Source organism: Fukomys damarensis, unplaced genomic scaffold (assembly GCF_012274545.1).
Source record: "Fukomys damarensis isolate Sample0158 unplaced genomic scaffold, DMR_v1.0_HiC HiC_scaffold_15, whole genome shotgun sequence".
Classification (NCBI taxonomy): Eukaryota; Metazoa; Chordata; class Mammalia; order Rodentia; family Bathyergidae; genus Fukomys; species Fukomys damarensis.
Window position 1 is genome coordinate 56,172,638 of NW_022900927.1, and position 16,047 is coordinate 56,188,684.

Sequence of the window (16,047 nt, forward strand, 5' to 3'; positions counted from 1 at the left end):
CTCCACTACTGCATAACCTATGTCCACATGTACACTATATAAGCCTCTGCATTTCCTAAATAAAGCGGAAGCTTCCAAAAACCTCCCAAGTCTGCCTGGTGATTCTGTGCCGTACCCTCCCAGTCCGAGCTCCCCAGCCAAACTCCACAGACCAAACAGCGATGCCAACACTCCTTCCTCTTCTTCAACCAACCCTTCAGTCCCTACCTCTCCCCTCCCCACATGCACCCTCTGTGCTCCCCAGGGTGCTGCTTGAGGATTCCAAACAGCCCCCTCGATCGATCGCTTGGGAAGAGAAACTAAATCAAGAAAGCAAATACAGCAGTCCTGAGCCACCTCCCAGCTGTTGTGTTTGAAAGGAGAGAGGAGCTCACAGCGAGACTCAGCAGGGGCAGAGTTCATCTTCCAAACACACGAACACACCGCACACTGGGTTCGCTCTTGGTAAGCCGGCGGAGCGCAACAGACTTCGGGGGGGCCTGAGGAAAGGGTCACAGCTCGGCAGATCAGTGACGAACGCCAGGGGTGTGGCCCACACAAGTGCAAGGCCCGCCGGATGCCACATTGCTCTGTGGGGCCGGGACGCTCTTGGGGGGATGCTGAGCGCGCCACCTGGCCCCCAACTTAAGGAAGTCACAGTACCGGGACACACAAGGAGAGAGTGACCAAACTCCTGTGGCCGGACTTGGGAAGGAAAATGAGGTGGCAGTGTCCATGTAGTGTGGTCTTTGGAAAATAATGACCATGAAAGAAGGGAGACATAATCCCATAGCTGGTGCTGAGGGTAGTTTGAAGAATATAATACGTCCATGTCGTGTCACTGGGGAACTATTTTGATTCAGCTTTGACTGAAACTAAAAGAGACCTGCTAGCAGGTATGTTACTAGGAAGGCTAGGGAGAGACAAAGATATGAGGAAAATTCAAAATCATGGAGTTGTATTTACAATCCCAGAAACCTCAGAAAAACAAGAACTAGACAGGCATGGGGGTGCACACCTGTCATCCCAGCACTCAGGAGTCTGAGGCAGGAGGGTCGCTGTGAGTTCAAAGCCAGCCTGCACTACATAGTAAGGTCAAGGCCAGCCTGGGCTACAAAGCAAAACTCTGTTTCAAAAAGAAAAAGAAAGAATAATAAATATTATCCAGATGGGTCAGTCAAAGGTCTCAAGTTTAAATGTGTTATTACATCTTATAATCCTAATTTTTATTTATTTTTTATTTTTTTGTACTGGGAATCAAACTCCGTTCCTTGTGTGTGCAAGGCAGGCAGCAGGACCACTGAGCTAAATCCCCGGGCCCCTACAATCCTAAATTTTAACATTTAAAGTTTAAAAAGAAACTTCTCCAAAATAATTCACAATCCATCCCACTGTTTTAAACTCTCCGAAATGCAATCTTTAACCTTGAATTTATCACATCTACAAAGATTATAAAATGTATTTGTTATAAGAGCTACAAATGTTGGTTGTAGGAGATTAGATTTACTCTTAGAAACCAAGCCCAAGGCAGGGACAGAACACCTGAGATTTACTGGAGGAACACATGGGGGGGCGGGGAAGAGAGGGCAGGAGAAGAGACTTGGCTAGGGTGGGCTCTCTCACTGAAGACAAGTGCCAGCCCCATCCCACAGCAGAAGTCACAGCTCAGAATCGTAACCGGTCACTGACTGCTGGTACAAGGGGGAGTAGGGTAATTTCTGGCTGGCTGAAGACATTTTCTGGAGGAGGAGGATGTTGTGAAGTTCAGCAGGAAAAACTTACCACCCCCTGGGGGATGGGTGCATCCTCAGATAAAAGCACATGGACTGCACCAGCCACAGCTGTGAGCTCAGCTCCTGCCTCCCTGTGTGCTGCCTCCCAACCCTGCTACCTGCAGCCCCACTAGCCTGACTTCAAGCCTCCTGCCACCATAAACACAGAACAGAGTTTCTTCATGGCCAGTCACAGTATTGGCTTCCTCTATTAAGTCTGTGAAATAAATTCTTTCTCTGGCAGATTCAAAGACAAATACAATGGAAATTCATTTTTCCCACAGCCACAGACATAAACAATTAGAGTTGTACAAGTCTTAATAATATTCAAAACCCAAACATTGAAAGAGTGGAGGAAAATAAATCGAATTGAGTATTTTATCATCATTCTCAAAGGAGGATGATCCTTTTTTTTTTTTTCTTTTAGCCTGAAAGGGAGGGAACTCAATATGGAAGAGATCATCAGGTTTTACTGTATAAAAATATAAAACTTTAAGCCACCAGAAGTAAAGAAAAAACCAATGCTGCTAGGATAAAGTTAAAAGATAACAATAGGAAGGGATATTTTTGCAAATGTAAAAGCAAGAATTTCTTGACAAATCAAGGTGGCAGCTCTGTTTGGTAAGAGCAACATGTTCCCAGCTCACCCCATGGCCAAATCTTGGAGGAAAAAATTTTGGTCAGGCCTAGGATATGCTCCAGTGATGGCAAACGTTTAGAGCTTTCCATGATAACAAACAGCCCGCTGTGGCACGCGTGCCATAGGTTGGCCACCACCTGATACCATGCCTAGGGCTAACGATGGTTAGTGCGCCTTGGGTGAGTCACTTACCTGCTGTATATTTCAGTTTCCTTATCCACAATATGGGGATAACAATGGTAACTACCTCTTGTTGGTACCATCATCCAGGGTTCAAGAGCCAGGTGTCCTACCAGGAATTCATTGTTCATATTATAAGAAGAGCAAATCAAGATTTAGGAAGAGGAAAGGGAGTTAGAGTAAGTGACAGCGGAAGCCTTAGGGAGGAATGGGCTCAGCTGGGAGAGGAGTGAGGCAGGGTGTCCACCCCGGCCCCACCGTCCCTGGCTGGGAGCCACCCTTGGAGAGCCGCAGCTCGAGAACCTGGGCCCAGGAGTCGCCGGGGGACCCTTAGCACTCATGGAGCGTTCTGCCTCGGCTACGCCGCTACTGATGGCGTTTGTTTCTCCTTCTTCCCGGGCTCCTGTGAGCACATTCCAGGCCTTGAATGAGTAGAAACGATGCGTGCCACTTCTGGGCTGGTACCATCATGTCCTTTCCTTTCCGACAGCTGGAAACAGGATGTGGTGACTCCGGGGTTTGATACTGCAGGTGCCAGCAGGCCCTAAGATGGGACAGAGCTATTCGACAGAAAGGACTTGGGGCAGAGCCACCACCCAAGGAGGTCAGTTTCGTCCCTTCCTCACACCACTAAAGCATGGGGTCTTGCTACCACAATTTAGTCTGGCCTAATCCAGCAATGTCCAGCTAAGCCTGTTGGCAAATGGCACTCAGGTATCTTCGCTGCAGAAACCCCAAGGCCCTCCAGAACAGTTACCCTGCCAGCAACCAGCTAGAGACAACACATTCGGCTGAAGGCTGCACATGAAATGTAAAGGCGACTGCCTTTCGTGCCTCCTCTTGAGGTTGACAATGTTTCTGGAAGAGGGACACATAGTAGGAATGTTACATGGCTTTGTGAGTGATTCAGTCTCTGTTAAAACCAGGAACAATACCTAAATCAGCAGACGTGGCTGCCAAGCCTTTATTTACACAGACGCGCAGCCTATGTCTGGCAGGAGGGCCTTTGTTGACCCCTGGCTCACCAGGATCCCTGGAATCCCCACTGTTCAGAGACCAACTTGTTGGTCTATCCTAGCAGTCTTCTTAAAAAATGTAAACACGGGTAGTAAACCGGACTGCAAACATTCGCATTTGGGGGACTGCATCAGTCACTTTCCCGTGGCTAGGACAAAATACTTGACAAGCGTCCACAATTTTTTAAAAAAGAGAGGTTCATTTGACTCACAGTTTCCTGTGGGTTCAGTCCCTGGTTGGCCGGCTCCAAGGCGGAATGCATGGCGGAAGGGGCCGGCAGAGGACAGCTGAACATCCCACGGCAGCCAGGGAGCACTGAGACAGGGCAGGAGCTGGGGACGAGAAGACGCTCTTCCAGGTCCGTCTGTGACCAGGCCCCACCTCCTAGCAAGCCACACATTCAACTCCTGGGCTCATCAACAGATGAATCCACTGACGGGTACAGCGTCCCGTGATCCAGTCACCTTCCACACACGTGAGACTCTTGGGGGACATAGATGGAAACCATAATGGGGATTCTGGTGACAGACTTACACTGCGCCTGATTTTTCTTGAGAGGCCACATTATAACAGGTTGACATTCTTGACCAAGGACCCAAGATTAAACTTTTACAAAAATATAGTCATCCTGTTTAAACAATGATTAACCCTTCTAAAACAGGCAAGCATCAGTTTAGCAGGGTGACACTGCAAACTCTCATGCCAATTTTATTTAAGATCTTCCTAGAGAAAGTCATGATCGACAGCCACCTTGGTCCAGATGCTGAGCTGGGTTTAGACACAACAATCATCACACAAACTCCCGAGCTGTCTCACAGAGGGGCAACATGAAGCTTAGCAACGTTTTTCTTTGTTTGGTTTGTATTTTAGAGAGTTTCTTTGCCCACAGTTACCATCCAAAGGACAAAGAGCAGAGAGGGCTGGGCAGGGATGTCGATGGGAAATAAGAGGCCCTTTGAGCTCTGGGCCTCGAGGGCTAAGTATCCACGGTCAACAGCACCCGGAAACATGGCCTGGGGTGCAGCTCAGTGGTAGCACACATGCTAAGCACACACAAAGCTGTGGACCCCAGCCCCACTCCCTCAATGTTGTAGGTACTTGATATATATTTGTTGAACAGATTAATGGGTAAAGGATACAGCAGTAGATTCTCTCAATACGGCAAGACTTCTACACAATGAGAGATGGCTCTCAGCCTATTAAAAGTCCAAACAAACCAGAGTTGTAATCCTGGTGCATGGCTGGTAGGAATGTAAAACACTGTAGCAGCTACGGAAAGCAGCTTGGTGGCTTCCTCAAAAAAGTTAAATAGAAAATTATCATATGGCCTAGCAGTTCTCTGGATATATACCCAAAAATTGAAAGCAGTGACTCAGACAGTACCTGCAGGACTGAATACTCATAGTAGCATTATTTACAGTAACCAGAAGGGGAAACAGCCCTAGCGTCTTATCTGCAGATGAACAGACGAATGACACGTGGCGCATCCATAAGATGGGATCTTACCCCATCATAAGCAGGAAGGGAATTCTGACACAGCTGTAATGAACCCTGATGTTAAGTGAAATAAGCCAGACACGGGCAGGTCGTATTCATTTACCCGAGGCACCTAGCCCAGGCAGGTTTACAGTCAGACATAGCATAGCAGTAGTCAGGGTTGCAACAGGGCGGATGGAGAGTTACTGTTTACCGGGCGCAGGGTTTTAATTGGGATGACGAGAACACTTTGGGATTGAGTAGTGGTGATGGTTACACAACACTGCAAGCACAAATGCTGCTACACCTTAGAAAGGCTAAGATGGCAAATATGTATATTTTACCAAAACAATTTTTTTAATTACTAGTCAAGTACAATAGTGTATGACTGTGATCCCAGCTACTTGTGAGGCTGAGGCAGGAGGATCACAAGTTCAAGGCCAGCCTGGGCAACATAGTGACACCTCATCTCAAAACAAAACCACCACAAAAACCAGTCAAGCGTGGTGGCACACATCTGTAATTCCAGGATGCAGGAGGCTGAGGCAGGATGATTGCTGTGAGTTCGAGGCCAGCCTGGGCTACATAGTGCAATCAAGACAAGCCTGAATCACCCAGTGAGACTCTCTCAAAGGGGGGCGGACAGCAAACAATGCAGAAAATGCAAAGCTGCTTCTACCAGCGCATCCCTAGGAGAACAGAGAGAGAAGAGCGCATCGTGGCCTTGAGGTCTACGGCTCTCTGCAGGAACGGCCGTCCTCAGGTCTCGGATGCCAGTGTCTATAGAGCCCAAGTGGGCTGAAAAATGACAGTGAATCTCTGGTCACTGCAGGCAGAGCCTGGCTCGTGCTCATCATTATAAGAAAATCCTGAACACGAGGCAGTGGGCCCTGCAGCACAGCACCCGCCATAAAGCCCAGACGCCACGGGAGCTGAAGAGTCAGAGCAAGGCGATTCCGAAGTGAACGTTTCCACAGGGCGGGAACAAAAACATTTCTTTTAATCATCTCTGGTTTCCATGAATCCCCTGGTGAGAAAAGATTGAAGGCTCATGCCAGGAGCTACTAAAGGAGTCAGGACAATGTCTGAGTAGGTTTCATTGATGTCTGGGAACACCGAAACGTTGCCCATAGTAATTTCCGCCATTACTACTTTGTCATGAATTAGCTTGTTAAGGAGACAAGCAAGCGAGGCACTGCCCAAGGCCAGAAGAAAGGGGTCCAGATGAGTATTTTTATAAATAAAATCAGGGCACGGTGGGATAGGAAGAAGCCAGGGGGACAGAGCCAAAAGGACACCCAAAGTAGGGGATGGGAGGACTGAAGGACAGGAAACAAGGTCTGGAAACAATAAAAGGGAGCCAGGAAAGGAAGCTCAGAGAGCGCAGAGGGTACGACCTGAGTTCTTTCTGAATTTTAACATCACCCATGGAACTGAGCTGTCTCACCAAGATGCAGCAGTAGATCCCTCACAGCAGGGTCCCCACCGCTGCCTAAAACAGTGGCCCTCACAATGGCCTGGAGTCTGTCACTGCTGTGACATCACAATCCCACACTTGAAGTTATATTATAAAGCTACAGCTATAAAAACAGCATGGCACTGGCCAAAAAAACAGACACGAGGATCAGCGGAACAGAACAGAGTCTGCAGAAACAACCCTAAGCACATTTAACGATTTGATCCTTGACAAAGGAATCGAAAACACACTGGAGGAAAGATAGCCTTTTAGTAAGTGGTTTTGGGAAAACTGGCTGTCCACATACAGAAGGTTGAATCTAGATCCATATCTCTCACCATGTACTAGATGAAAATCAAAATGGATCAAAGAATTAAATGTCAAAACAGATACATTTAACCTACTGGATGATAAAATAGGCGAAGCTCCTGAAGTTATAGGCATAGACCAGGACTTTCTGTTTGTTTTTTTGTGTTTGTTTGTTTGTTTGTTTGTTTTGAGACAGGGCTCACTATGTAGTTGAGACTGACCTGGAACTCACTATGTAGCCCAGGCTGGTCTTGAATTCACAGCGATCCTCCTGCCTCAGCCTCCCAAGTTCTGGGATTACAGGCATGCGTCACCATGCCCAGCTGACCAGGACATTCTGAACAGAACCCCAGTTGCATAAGAAATAGAGTCAAGAATTAACAAATGGGGTCATATCAAATTTAAAAGATCCTGCACATTAAAAAAAAACAACGAACAGAGTGAAAAGAAAAAAAAAATTTCAGCTACTCCTCAGACAAGGGGACCAATATCTAGAATATATAAAGAATTTTTTTAAAAATCACTTTTTGGCCTTATGGCTAAGATCAAGTGTAACAACTCAAAAAAATCAGGCCCCTCAAAATAAAAGACCCAGTCAGAACAGAGGGCAACTGACATGAGTAGACCCTTCAGAGAAGTACAAGTGGCCACTACATACACGAAGAAATGTCCAACACTGCTGGCCATTAGAGAAAGGCAAATAAAAAACAACACCGAGATTCCATTTCACTCCAGAAAAGATGGCATCATAAAGAAGTTAAAGGACAAATCAGGAAGCAGCCTATACGGTCCGTCAGCAGGTGATGGTTAAAGAAAATGCGGTGATCCCACACTGCCATATTTACCACTCTGCCATAAAAAAGATGAAGGCATCGTTTGTAGGAAAATGGATGCGACCTTGAGACAGTAATGCCAAGTGAAACAAATCCGACTCACAAGCTTAAATATCACATGAGTTTCCTATATAAGAAACTCAGTTTATAAAGAACAGAACAAAAGGCAGATAACAGGAAGTAGGCAGATAGTGCTTTTGGAAAACAAGTGGACAGAGGACCAAGAGATGGAGTGAAGGGGTCGGGGGATGAAAAGGAATTCAGATGCGTTCTGCACACGTACCAACCCCACAGAAGATACATAAAAATTACGTACTGCAAATGTTCTTTGATAAAAAAATGTAAAGACCATTTTTATTCCACCAAGAGGGAGCCTAAAAACAATGCAAGATCAGTGATTTTTCCAGAAAGCTCAGACTTTCTTCCTTCCCCACATCCATCCCAGGGTTTCAGCTGCTCCCCTGGAAGCCAGATAAAATCAGCCAGCAATCAGGAGCCATTGCGTGCTCTGGAAGGGTTGATTAGCAGGGGCTGGGACAGAGCTTCTGTCGTCACTTCTGCGGTGCCCTCCAGCTGCCCCTCTGCGTGAGGACAACTGCAGCTTCGAATGGGAGTGGGTGACATGCCTCCTCCGATTTATGTCGGTCCCTGTGAGAAAGTGCTCCCTGCTAAGTGATGCTAACCTCTCGTATCACCTTCTATTTTTAGCCTCCAAGTGAGTGATGAATCCGGTTATAATCTGACAGGGAACTCAAAAACATATTAGAGTCAAATTAAATTACGGCGCCTCAGACAGCACACACATTTTTAAAAGAACAGAGCCAGGATGTATTATTCCTGCCTAGTTTCAATCCGTAGCCACTGTCCTTAAAATTTTTGACAAAGGACTCATTACGTATCATAAAGTTGAAGACTCAGACTCTGATTCCTCCCACTTTAATGAAGTCCCTATACCCTGGCAGGGCATTCAAAAGCAAGAGCCAAACACGATCTCTCTTGAATATTATTCCTGTGCTGTGAGCCAGTTATGTGAGCACCTACTATGTGACAAGCCCCACTGGGGCACTGGGCAGCCAGTAGTGAACAAAAGCAGATGGTATTCTTACCCTGTGGAGCCAGCTTAGGGAGCGGGTAGATATTTAATAAATAAATGACCATGGGGCCAGGGATGCAGCTCAGTGGTTCCGCCACCTGACTCACAAGCACAACGTCCTGAGTTCAATCCCTGGTACCAAAAAAAAAAATAAATGGTCAGGTTCAAATGTTGAAATAGTGGCCTTAGGCCTCCACTTCTGTCTCTCTTTCTCTCTCCATCCATCCCCAGCTCCTTTGATGTTGTCTGTCAGGTATACTTTTCCAGAAGTTTCTCTCTGTGTGACCAAGATGGCTGCTTCAGCTCCTGTCCACTGGGTGTTCATGAATAACAACCTCCACACACAATTCTTGTCCTGACGTCACCAACAAAAGTTCCACAGGCAATGCTGATTGGCCGGATCAGCTTAGGAGCTGGTTCTTCTGCCTCACATGGAGACCAGAGGAAGAACTCATCCGATTGGTCAGCCCAGGTCACATGTGCACTTTGAGTGGGAAAGGAAGGGGGCAGTGTTAATGTTCCAGCACCATATGGCTAAACAGGATTCCTATGGCGTAGGAGAGAGTAATTCCCCAAATGAAAGCATGGTGGCAATGAGTGTTTTCCCAGCACAGTGTCAGAGGGTGGATGTTTAAATTTGGACAAGTAAAAGAAGAAATGAAATAAAACTGTTGTGTTTTCTCCATGCTTCTTCTGGCTCCTGGAGTGACCAGGGGTTGAGACTCAGCATGGCAGAAAGACAGACCTTGGAAATCAGGCAGGTGTGGGCTCAAATCTGCACACACTGGGCGAGCTTTCTGCCTCCATCACTGCTAGTGTCTAGGAAGGCTTGGGCAGGTCTTCCGGCCCTCTCTGAAACAGTCCTCACTGATAGGATGAGACAGTATTTCTGCTCACATAGGATTGTGGGGAGACTGACGGTGCTGGATGGCGAGTGAGGTTTAGAAATCTGTGAAGTACCACATTCATGGCAAATGTTGTACAAAACCTCCTACCTTGTGGGCTAGGAGGAATAAGTGATGTTTGGAGACAAGAGGAAAAAAACAAATACAAATAAACAATAAGGAAGGATACTTTCATTTTCTAATAAGTGCCCTGATAGAAATAAGGTGACAAAGTACAGAGTAATAAAGGTGGAGGCCTCCGTTAGGTAGGAGAGATCAAAGAGACATCCTTGGGAAGGTGTGAACTGAGTCCTAAAGGATGAGAAAGAGTGCTATGCAAAGAGTATGGGCAGAGGAAATGGCCCTGAGTGCAAAGGCCCTGAGACAGAAAAGGGAAGGATGTGTGTGTTCAAGGAACAAGAGGGAGACTCATGGTCAGAATGGTAAGATTAAAGATGTACATAGGAAACATCATAGAAAACCTTCCAAGGGAAAGTAAGAACTTTGGATCCACGTTGAATGGTGTTTCTGGTTAAAATTCTAATAAGCTAATTAAGATTACTGGGTAGAGAATAGGTTAGACAAGGGCACAGTGAGTCAGATAATTGCAGTTGTCTGGGTAAAAGCCAACTAGGGCCCAGAAGAGAGTGGCAGTAGTGGAGATGGAGCGAGGTGGATGGATTAAAGATCCATTTTGATCGCAGCACCTAGAGGACCCAGAAATGGAATTGTATGGGGGAGGGGGAGACAGTGAAGAATTAGAGAAAAATCCTGACTCAGGTTTGACCTTTACCTGGGTGAAGATGGAGCCATGTTAAGGTAGGAGGCCTTGGGAAGAAACAGACTCAGGGTGCTCGCGGGGACTCAGGTGGATAAGGCTGGACGGGCCAGTCTGGGCCTCAGGGCAGGGCCCGGAAGTAGGATGTGAACTCAGAGTGAGCTCAAAGTGTGGGAACGTCCCAGCCACGTGGCATCCTGCGGGATCCCGGAGATTTGTAGAAAAAAAAAATCAACAAAGGTAAAGAAGCTGTGAACTAGGGAGGAAACCAGGATGGGTGGAGTGATTGAGACCCAGAAAGGACAATATTTCAAAAAGAAGGAAGCAGCCAGCTCGGATGAAACCTGCTGAGAGACTGGATGCAGCTTAGGCAAAGGGCCGTGTTCAATCCCCAGTACTGGGGAAAATAAGGGAGGGGAGGGAGGAGGAAGAAAGAGAGAGGGGAGGGAACCAAGGTCAAGTGAGGTCAGTAGGTGAGGGCCGGCACCCGGCAGGGAGAGCACAGCATGGTCCTGCGGAGGAACGGGAGGAAAACAGGGCCCTGCGACGCCTTGAGCTGGGACTTCCGGCCTCTGTCAGGAAACAGTAAACGTGTGTGGTTTTGGCCACTCATCGTTTGTTTTGGCAGCTCTAGGAAGCTGGTGCACCTGACAACGTGGAAGGAAGCAAAATATATTTTCTTTGCTTTTTCTTTTTAGTCCTCCAGAATTTTCACTGAACTGTTTCTATGGGGAAGAATGATTTTTTAAAATCCAAGAAAACATAAATAGCATGCTAGGCAATTTAGCCTAACAGAATTAAGAAGAATCACAAAGATCTCCCTTTAATCGGGGTTAAATTAATCTATATTTTATATTTAGAGCGCTATTAAATTGCCAAATACATTTTCTTAGTACTAATGCATTTCTGAATAATGGGAATTGGACTGTTTTGAACGCTGTATTTTCATTTCGTAAGAAAAAGTTATGCATTTTCTTCTACTCAGTTTATAACTTGGATGGGCCTCGTAAAACAACATAGTCTATGAATTAAAAAGCACTTTGTGAAAGCTGTTAAGTTCCACTCTGAAACCAACAGGATGGAGGGCGGCTGCGGGCAGAGAGGACATCCTTGGCTGGTTTGGCAGAGAGACGAAGCTGCCACCTGGGGAAGGCGTTAGCTCAGCCAGGAAAACAGCAGCCACTTCACGTTTTTATTTTTATTCCTAACTAAATATGTTATAATTCAATATATTTACAGACATGTATACGTTAGATAATGTTCCAGCAAAGGTAAACATTTTTAGGTGTTAAATGAAAATTAATTCAGGGAAATAGAAGAGCTAAGTATCCACTGTGGACAAATCCAAGATTAACAACTGAAGGTATCACTGTGGTCTTCCGGCCAAAGCAGGGTTTTCAACCTGGCACTTTTGAGATTTTGGCTGGGCTTGAGCTTGTGATCCTCCTGCCTCAGCTTCCCAGAGTGCTGGGATTACAGGTGTGTGTACCGCGACCAGACATTTTCAGATTTGCGGTTGGATCACTCCTTCCTATGGGGAATTATCCTGCATATCATAGCATGTTAGGCCTTTATCCCTGGACTTTATCTACTGCTGCAACATTATCCCCCTATCCTAGTTACAGCAGCCACAATTGTCTTCAGATATTGCTAAATGTACATAAAGGGAAATTAAAATATGTGGCAAATGTTGAATTCTTTACAATGTATTGCAGTAAAAGACACATTGTCTTTGATCCCCTCAAAATGCTCCCCCTCGCTTTGAACACACCTATTGCATCATTCTTGCCGCTTTCTAAAGCAGTGCTGAAAAGTCCTCTTCTGTGAGTCTCTTTGCAAGGTGTGATTTTTTTAAAAATACAGTTAACAGCCAGGCATGGTGGTGCACGCCTGTAATCCCAGCACTCGGGAGGCTGAGGCAGGAGGATCGCTGTGAGTTCGAGACCAGCCTGGGCTACACAGTGAGTTCCAGGTCAGTCTCAACTACACAGTGAGACCCTGTCTCAGAAAACAAAACCAAAAAACACAGAGAACACTGCTGCCGAGTGCCGTCCACCAGAAAGGCAGGCTCAACGACATTGTGGGGCATCCTCATCCACCTCCCTCACAGGCTCTGGCACTGCATGATACCTTCCCCAAAGTCAAAATGACCACGAAAGGTAAACCTTTTAAATCGGCCCAAAACACCCAGGCAGCCTGGGCAGCACAGCGGAAGACACTTACAAAAGAGCACTTCCAGAGCCGCTGCACAAAGTGGCACGAGAGATGGGACAAGTGTGTTTGAAGCAAAAGGGAGTATTCTAAGGGGGGGTCAGGCAATTTATCTTTTACTGTAATAAATTTTTAAAACCTAACATTCACTGTACTTTTCAAGCACACCTTGTATATGTGTGCTGAGTCCCACATCAAGAGCCACTGAGCTGAAGGACAAAGGAGGAGGTGGTGGCTGCTGGAACCCAGGACCAGGGCCACTCAGGTGGACTCTGGCACACAGAGGTCTGTCCCGCGGCAGCTAGAGCCACAGTGACAAGGCCTCAGGCAGAGGGGGCGGAGAAATACCCTGCATCTCCCTGGTCCTCACATCCTCCTGCTGGTCAGTGGTGGCTTCTTGAGAGATGAAACAGAGTAAGGAAAAGGGGAAAAAGCTCTGAAAATGCAGGCCTAGGATCCATCCAGGGAGTTCCTGAAAACCTCGTCTCTGAACGAGGGCAGAAGTGTAAGTGTGAGGTTCAGCTGTGTGACTGATGTCAGTCCAGTATTCCAGATCTCAGGTGATTGCCGCTTCCTGCAGAGCCAGTGTGACTGCAAAACAAACCAAGGTGCTCGGGCTTCAAACCCCTTCCAAGGTCCTGGGAAGGCTCTAGGAGTGTTTCCAGCTGGGCCTCACATTTTGGTGAAAGGTGCACCACGCAGCCCCTTGTGTTGGGTGGAGGTGCGCGCCGAATGCTACTCTGCGGTGGGATCGGATTACGGGAAGACTTCGTTGGGTGTCAAGTCTGCCGTGGCCCACACTTGTGAGGCTGCACTCTGGCTCTCTGCTGCACCCCATCATTAGGGATGAGGGATGTGCCCGCCCGGATGCACACTCTCTCTCTTTCCTGCCCACACTCTGAGTTCCTGGGACCTGGTGTTTCCTCCTCCGAGCCCGGGCCCTGCTGCACGAGGCCACCTCAGACCCAAGAGAGGGCCGAGGCCCGGCTGCTTGCCGGAAGTTGTGCATAAAGCTTGGATTCGCGGACAAGGGTATCCGCATCCTTCATGGCATGAACGGAGCTGGGGTTGGGTAGAGAAGGTCATACATAAGCAATAAGATGAATGGGAATTGTTCTGACATTGAGAAGCAAATTAAAAGCCAATAAGAAGAGTTTTGGTTTTCTCTTTTCCAAAACATGCACAAAGAAGTAGCTCCTTCAAGGGAAGAGATGACTCCAAGTAAAGACAGGCTCTTTCGCTGCTTGATAACCTAGGTCTTCCTTACCTAACAGGAGGCACTGACATCATAGTCCGCTGTTCCAGTGAGGTTGCCAGTGACAACACAGACCACCACTTCAGAGTGGTCAAGGTTAAGCTCTGTGTGAGAAAACCTGAAATGTGCATGAGATCTTTCAGTTCTTCTATTAAGGAAACTTGATGTATGCTTTCCCAAATTTGGCAATTTTAAAATTTTTATTGGACATCTTTTTACAAATCAGGCAGAAGCTGGTGATGGAGTTTCAACTACATGCTGATGGTTACACAGCACCAGCACATCTGTGTTTGAAGAGGGAAGAGACCCAAGTGACTTTTATTTTAGAAAATCTCTGGTTATTGTGTAAAAGATGAACTGGAGGTGACAAAGCTAGAGCTAGGAAACTAGTTAGGAGAGTGCTGCACCAGGCACAAGAAGATGACTAAAATGAAGCACTGGTAGTGAGGACAGGCTGCATAACTAGGACAGAGCAAAAATACATTCTCTAATGTATCCTTTTTTTTTTTTTTCTGGTACCGGGGATCAAAGTCAGGACCTTGTGCTTGCAAGGCAGGTGCGGTGCCACTGAGCTAAATCCTGGGCCCTTTTCATGTATCAATTTTTTAAAAATTCAATTATGTTATAGGAAAGACTGAATCATATTTCTATAGAAAATGGTATTACAAAATAGTTGTCATATGAAAACAAATATAGAGATACACAGCTAAAAAAATAGAGAAGACAGACCAGGTGTGGTGGTGCACACCTGTAATCACAGCATGCAGGAGGCTGAGGCAGGAGGATCACTCTGAGTTCAAGGTCAGTCTGGGCTAGATAGTGAGTTGAAGCTCAGCCTGAATTACACAGCAGGACCTTGTATCCAAGAAAAATAAAAACAAAAAATAAAGGAAGGAGATAAAAGTATTAAGGGTGTGTTAGGCAGTCAAATAACAAGGGTATTATTTCCCTAGATGTTTGTGTAATTTCTTTTCCCATTCGAAGTAAGTATTCAATCTCATACGCAATTTTAGACTCATAATTCTATCTTCTCTTTGCTCTGGAAGGAGCTCACATCCCCCAGGTCATACAAGCTTTAGTTTCCACGAAGCCTGGACATTGGGTTTTATTATGTGAGTCACGTGGGAGCCCAGAAGAGTGGCGGGAGGGACTTGGGGGCTCCATCTGGGGAAATTTATGGAAAATTGTCTGAAAGAGCAGCTCGTCCTGACCCCACAATGTCAAGATGCATCATTCTGGAGTGAACAAGTCGGGAACTGGTAGTTCCCAAGGCTACTTCCGGACTGAATGTGCCCCCTTGTTTTCCTTTGGTCGTCATGGTAGCGGCTAAGCAGACAGAGGCCTGGGCCGCACTGATGACTGCAGCTGGAGAGGGACAGACACTGGCCAGCAGAGCCGCTGCAGCCCGGACACGCGGGTTCGTTCGGACAGAGCGGGCCTGGGGCTCCAGGACCGTCCCACGGGGACCACAGCCTGCGGCGCTGTGGCCGCTCTTCCCGTGGAACAAAGCACAGGGCTTCCTTCCTCGGATGGGATCTATCCTTTCTTTCAGGACAAAGAAATTTGGCCCGGAAGTGTATTACGTTTCTGAGCGCTCAAAAAATAAGAGCTGCGTGTTGATTTTTGCCTGGGCGGCCGTGGTTGGGCCTGATGAGGGGTTGGAGGCCTGGTCTCACAGCAAAGTCGCTGTGGTTCCTGAGAGCTCCTGAAGTCCAGTGGGTGGGACACAGATTTTATTCCTTCTCCTCTGAAACCCCAACAGCTGAGAAAGGAAAGAATAAAGCTGCTGTAGGATCAGCATAAATCCAGGGGCACTGGCTGTATTGAGAGGGGAAAATTGTTCTTGGGTGACAAAAGCATAGAAGACTATGATTTCCAGGGCAAAGCTTCCATGATTAATTACATGGGTTGTACGGTCCCAAGGTGGGGCCAGGACACCTAACAGTGTAACTCATTACTTCACACCTGCATGCTACGTTTGCTCCTTTACCCAGATTCTTTTCTGCAGCAGCGGGTCCCCTGTGGTGGTCTGAACAACCGACCCTGAGAGACATCCACGTCTCTCAGCCTCCAGACCCTGTGAACCCGCATGGGAAGAGGAATCCTTCAGATGTGGTTACATTCAGGAGCCTGAGATGAGAGTTTTACCCTGGACGGGCTCTTC

The 16,047-nt window shown here is 47.0% G+C and overlaps 1 long non-coding RNA gene across 3 annotated transcripts; it reads right to left on the reverse strand.

The window, feature by feature from the left end:
* Positions 1 to 2,194: 2,194 nt before the first annotated feature.
* On the reverse strand, positions 2,195 to 6,567 carry LOC104865604. 3 transcript variants are annotated; one of them, XR_781221.1, is made up of 4 exons: positions 4,123 to 4,189; positions 3,800 to 3,920; positions 2,875 to 3,115; positions 2,195 to 2,680 (listed from the first exon to the last, which is right to left on the reverse strand). It is a non-coding gene; the product is annotated as an uncharacterized LOC104865604 (long non-coding RNA). The 3 variants fall into 3 exon arrangements; XR_781222.1 differs by lacking the exon at positions 4,123 to 4,189 and adding an exon at positions 6,512 to 6,567 and having other exon boundaries at positions 2,195 to 3,115; XR_781220.1 differs by having other exon boundaries at positions 2,195 to 3,115.
* Between the last annotated feature and the right edge of the window lie 9,480 nt (positions 6,568 to 16,047).